The sequence below is a fragment of the Xenopus laevis genome, chromosome 1L, assembly GCF_017654675.1.
Source record: "Xenopus laevis strain J_2021 chromosome 1L, Xenopus_laevis_v10.1, whole genome shotgun sequence".
NCBI classification, from domain to species: domain Eukaryota; kingdom Metazoa; phylum Chordata; class Amphibia; order Anura; family Pipidae; genus Xenopus; species Xenopus laevis.
In genome coordinates this window covers 85,473,472-85,480,309 of record NC_054371.1, presented here as the reverse complement: position 1 = coordinate 85,480,309, position 6,838 = coordinate 85,473,472, and positions in this window count along the sequence as shown.

Here is a 6,838-nt window from a genome sequence, read left to right as displayed (position 1 = left end):
CAAATATGGCAGCTAGCAGAAAATACCAATTAACCCTTTAAGTGCCACAGAATGTAGAATCTACGTTCTGTGGAAAAGTAACTTGAAATGCCACAGAACGTAGATTCTACGTTCTGCAGCACTTCCGGGTTCAGAAGCGGAGGAGCGGCTGTTAGAGCCGCTCGCTCCGTTCCTGCTCGATCCCCTGCCCCTAGACAACGAGCAGAGCAGGGGATCGAGTGGCCCCTGGGGCGCGATCGCCCAGGGGCCCAAAAACAGCAGCAGGCACGTGCTACTTACGTGTCCTGCTGCTGCAGCCTACACCGCGCCGGAGATCTCCGCCCCCACAGCACAGAGACACAGAAGACGTCGCAGATTTCTTCCAGGGCCTCTTCCTGATCGTGTGCAACAGTCTCCAGCGACTTTTTCAGGTTAGTGCAACAATTACACACACAAACACACCAACACACACTTATTACAGTAATACACACTTAGATTCACACTTACACACACTTACACATACATTTTTGGGGATTGGGGGGGTCACTTACACTCACTGCACTTACACACATGTGCACACGCACACACGCGCACATAACATGTAATTTACCATTTGTACACACGCACACGCACATACATGGCATTGTGGCTTTTTTTTTTTTTTTCTTATCGCATCGTCTCTTTTTTTGGCTGAAAAAAATGTTTTATTGCCATTACGAATAGCGTATTTGCTAACCGTACTGTGCAATATCTTTTTTATGTTATTTCGGTGATTATATTGCAATTTTGGGTATTTTGGTGCATTTTTAGCCATTTTATTGAATTTTTAGCCATTTTATTGCATTTTCAGCTCTGCGTATGTTGTGTTCACTTGTTTCTAGCCGTATAACCTGTTTGGCCCAGCTAAAATATTCAAACTGTGATTCTGACGGCCGATAACACTAGTCTGGAAAAAAAACATTGATTTTTGTGGTTTTATTGGATTTTTTTGCATTTCACTCTTTACTGCCTTATTTTGTTTTACCTTGTAAATTTTATCTACTATATATCCATTTGGGGGTCTCTGTGCGCCACATAGTTTGGTATATCTATGCATATTGGGCATCAAATTGTTCAGTAGACCCCTGGCGTTCATATTTAGGATGTTTTATGCTGATACGTTACGAAATGTGGGGCATATAATGCGGTAGAATTCAAGCTTTGTGACGATTTTCAAAAATTTGATAAAAACCGTTACGTTCAGCATTGCTTTGCAGTTTGGCAGTTTGCAGTAGAAACACTTATTTACCCATATTGGATTCGTCAGAATGTGTACTTTCTGAAAATATATGGTTTTCTGGGGTCTCTGTACTGTTATGGGGGTCTAATGTCGCATAATACACACACCAGGTGCTCATATTGCAGCAGCCAGCGCGTCAGCCGTGAAAATGTATATACACTATTGTCATTTGGGGGTCTCTGTGCGCCACATAGTTTGGTATATCTATGCATATTGGGCATCAAAGTGTTCAGTAGACCCCTGGCGTTCATATTTAGGATGTTTTATGCTGATACGTTACGAAATGTGGGGCATATAATTGGGTAAAATTCAAGCTTTGTGACGATTTTCAGAAATTTGATAAAAACTGTTATGTTCAGCATTGCTTTGCAGTTTGGCAGTTTGCAGTAGAAACACTTATTTACCCATATTGGATTCGTCAGAATGTGTACTTTCTGAAAATATATGGTTTTCTAGGGTCTCTGTACTGTTAGGGGGGTCTAATGTCGCATAATACACACACCAGGTGCTCATATTGCAGCAGCCAGCGCGTCAGCCGTGAAAATGTATATACACTATTGTCATTTGGGGGTCTCTGTGCACCACATAGTTTGGTATATCTATGCATATTGGGCATCAAAGTGTTCAGTAGACCCCTGGCGTTCATATTTAGGATGTTTTATGCTGATACGTTACGAAATGTGGGGCATATAATGCGGTAGAATTCAAGCTTTGTGACGATTTTCAAAAATTTGATAAAAACCATTACGTTCAGCATTGCTTTGCAGTTTGGCAGTTTGCAGTAGAAACACTTATTTACCCATATTGGATTTGTCAGAATGTGTACTTTCTGAAAATATATGGTTTTCTGGGGTCTCTGTACTGTTATGGGGGTCTAATGTCGCATAATACACACACCAGGTGCTCATATTGCAGCAGCCAGCGCGTCAGCCGTGAAAATGTATATACACTATTGTCATTTGGGGGTCTCTGTGCGCCACATAGTTTGGTATATCTATGCATATTGGGCATCAAAGTGTTCAGTAGACCCCTGGCGTTCATATTTAGGATGTTTTATGCTGATACGTTACGAAATGTGGGGCATATAATGGGGTAAAATTCAAGCTTTGTGACGATTTTCAGAAATTTGATAAAAACCGTTATGTTCAGCATTGCTTTGCAGTTTGGCAGTTTGCAGTAGAAACACTTATTTACCCATATTGGATTCGTCAGAATGTGTACTTTCTGAAAATATATGGTTTTCTAGGGTCTCTGTACTGTTAGGGGGGTCTAATGTCGCATAATACACACACCAGGTGCTCATATTGCAGCAGCCAGCGCGTCAGCCGTGAAAATGTATATACACTATTGTCATTTGGGGGTCTCTGTGCGCCACATAGTTTGGTATATCTATGCATATTGGGCATCAAAGTGTTCAGTAGACCCCTGGCGTTCATATTTAGGATGTTTTATGCTGATACGTTACGAAATGTGGGGCATATAATGGGGTAAAATTCAAGCTTTGTGACGATTTTCAGAAATTTGATAAAAACCGTTATGTTCAGCATTGCTTTGCAGTTTGGCAGTTTGCAGTAGAAACACTTATTTACCCATATTGGATTCGTCAGAATGTGTACTTTCTGAAAATATATGGTTTTCTGGGGTCTCTGTACTGTTAGGGGGGTCTAATGTCGCATAATACACACACCAGGTGCTCATATTGCAGCAGCCAGCGCGTCAGCCGTGAAAATGTATATACACTATTGTCATTTGGGGGTCTTTGTGCGCCACATAGTTTGGTATATCTATGCATATTGGGCATCAAAGTGTTCAGTAGACCCCTGGCGTTCATATTTAGGATGTTTTATGCTGATACGTTACGAAATGTGGGGCATATAATGGGGTAAAATTCAAGCTTTGTGAAGATTTTCAGAAATTTGATAAAAACCGTTATGTTCAGCATTGCTTTGCAGTTTGGCAGTTTGCAGTAGAAACACTTATTTACCCATATTGGATTCGTCAGAATGTGTACTTTCTGAAAATATATGGTTTTCTGGGGTCTCTGTACTGTTAGGGGGGTCTAATGTCGCATAATACACACACCAGGTGCTCATATTGCAGCAGCCAGCGCGTCAGCCGTGATAATGTATATACACTATTGTCATTTGGGGGTCTCTGTGCGCCACATAGTTTGGTATATCTATGCATATTGGGCATCAAAGTGTTCAGTAGACCCCTGGCGTTCATATTTAGGATGTTTTATGCTGATACGTTACGAAATGTTGGGCATATAATGGGGTAGAATTCAAGCTTTGTGACGATTTTCAGAAATTTGATAAAAACCATTATGTTCAGCATTGCTTTGCAGTTTGGCAGTTTGCAGTAGAAACACTTATTTACCCATATTGAATTCGTCAGAATGTGTACTTTCTGAAAATATATGGTTTTCTGGGGTCTCTGTACTGTTAGGGGGGTCTAATGTTGCATAATACACGCACCGGGTGCTTATATTGCAGCAGCCAGCGCGTCAGCTGTGAAATTGTATATACACTATTGTCATTTGGGGGTCTCTGTGCACCACATAGTTTGGTATATCTATGCATATTGGGCATCAAAGTGTTCAGTAGACCCCTGGCGTTCATATTTAGGATGTTTTATGCTGATACGTTACGAAATGTGGGGCATATAATGCGGTAGAATTCAAGCTTTGTGACGATTTTCAAAAATTTGATAAAAACCATTACGTTCAGCATTGCTTTGCAGTTTGGCAGTTTGCAGTAGAAACACTTATTTACCCATATTGGATTTGTCAGAATGTGTACTTTCTGAAAATATATGGTTTTCTGGGGTCTCTGTACTGTTATGGGGGTCTAATGTCGCATAATACACACACCAGGTGCTCATATTGCAGCAGCCAGCGCGTCAGCCGTGAAAATGTATATACACTATTGTCATTTGGGGGTCTCTGTGCGCCACATAGTTTGGTATATCTATGCATATTGGGCATCAAAGTGTTCAGTAGACCCCTGGCGTTCATATTTAGGATGTTTTATGCTGATACGTTACGAAATGTGGGGCATATAATGGGGTAAAATTCAAGCTTTGTGACGATTTTCAGAAATTTGATAAAAACCGTTATGTTCAGCATTGCTTTGCAGTTTGGCAGTTTGCAGTAGAAACACTTATTTACCCATATTGGATTCGTCAGAATGTGTACTTTCTGAAAATATATGGTTTTCTAGGGTCTCTGTACTGTTAGGGGGGTCTAATGTCGCATAATACACACACCAGGTGCTCATATTGCAGCAGCCAGCGCGTCAGCCGTGAAAATGTATATACACTATTGTCATTTGGGGGTCTCTGTGCGCCACATAGTTTGGTATATCTATGCATATTGGGCATCAAAGTGTTCAGTAGACCCCTGGCGTTCATATTTAGGATGTTTTATGCTGATACGTTACGAAATGTGGGGCATATAATGGGGTAAAATTCAAGCTTTGTGACGATTTTCAGAAATTTGATAAAAACCGTTATGTTCAGCATTGCTTTGCAGTTTGGCAGTTTGCAGTAGAAACACTTATTTACCCATATTGGATTCGTCAGAATGTGTACTTTCTGAAAATATATGGTTTTCTGGGGTCTCTGTACTGTTAGGGGGGTCTAATGTCGCATAATACACACACCAGGTGCTCATATTGCAGCAGCCAGCGCGTCAGCCGTGAAAATGTATATACACTATTGTCATTTGGGGGTCTTTGTGCGCCACATAGTTTGGTATATCTATGCATATTGGGCATCAAAGTGTTCAGTAGACCCCTGGCGTTCATATTTAGGATGTTTTATGCTGATACGTTACGAAATGTGGGGCATATAATGGGGTAAAATTCAAGCTTTGTGAAGATTTTCAGAAATTTGATAAAAACCGTTATGTTCAGCATTGCTTTGCAGTTTGGCAGTTTGCAGTAGAAACACTTATTTACCCATATTGGATTCGTCAGAATGTGTACTTTCTGAAAATATATGGTTTTCTGGGGTCTCTGTACTGTTAGGGGGTCTAATGTCGCATAATACACACACCAGGTGCTCATATTGCAGCAGCCAGCGCGTCAGCCGTGATAATGTATATACACTATTGTCATTTGGGGGTCTCTGTGCGCCACATAGTTTGGTATATCTATGCATATTGGGCATCAAAGTGTTCAGTAGACCCCTGGCGTTCATATTTAGGATGTTTTATGCTGATACGTTACGAAATGTGGGGCATATAATGGGGTAGAATTCAAGCTTTGTGACGATTTTCAGAAATTTGATAAAAACCATTATGTTCAGCATTGCTTTGCAGTTTGGCAGTTTGCAGTAGAAACACTTATTTACCCATATTGAATTCGTCAGAATGTGTACTTTCTGAAAATATATGGTTTTCTGGGGTCTCTGTACTGTTAGGGGGGTCTAATGTTGCATAATACACGCACCGGGTGCTTATATTGCAGCAGCCAGCGCGTCAGCTGTGAAATTGTATATACACTATTGTCATTTGGGGGTCTCTGTGCACCACATAGTTTGGTATATCTATGCATATTGGGCATCAAAGTGTTCAGTAGACCCCTGGCATTCATATTTAGGATGTTTCATGCTGATAAGTTACGAAATGTGGGGCATATAATGGGGTAAAATTCAAGCTTTGTGACGATTTTCAGAAATTTGATAAAAACCGTTATGTTCAGCATTGCTTTGCAGTTTGGCAGTTTGCAGTAGAAACACTTATTTACCCATATTGGATTCGTCAGAATGTTTACTTTCTGAAAATATATGGTTTTCTGGGGTCTCTGTACTGTTAGGTGGTCTAATGTCACATAATACACACACCGGGTGGTTATATTGCAGCAGCCAGCGCGTCAGCCGTGAAAATGTCTATACATATTGTCATTTGGGGGTCTCTGTGCGCCACATAGTTTGGTATATCTATGCACATTGGGCATCAAACTGTTTAGTAGACCCATATGTTTATATTTAGGATGCTTTATGCTGGTAATGATACATGGACAATACGATGCTGGAAAGTTGAAGCTTTGAGGCAATTTCCAGATATTTCACCAAAACCGCCAAATTTGGCAAAGCCTTGCGACTCAGTAGTTTGGAGCAGAAAGGCATGGGTACCCATTTTAGATTCTGTAGAATGTGTACTTTCCAAAAATATATGGGGTTGGGGGGTAAACACATATTTCTGTGTTTTTACCCCACAAAAATGCAGTCAATGTGTTGATTTTTCATTAGCTGAAGTTACCCACGGGACTGTTTGTATGCGCTAACTTCATTTTGGGGCCTCTAAATGCCAGATACTTTGGTAAACCTATGAACAATGGCCACCAAACTGTTCGGAGGAACCCTGGCAATCATATTTAGGGTGCTTTTTCTTAGTACGTAATGACACATGGGTGATATGGTGCTGGGAAGTTGAAGCTTTGAGGCAATTTTCAGATATTTCACCAAAACCGACAACTTTGGGAAAGCCTTGCGACTCAGTAGTTTGGAGCAATAAGGCATGGGTACCCATTTTAGATTCGGTAGAATGTGTACTTTCCAAAAATGTATGGGTTTGGG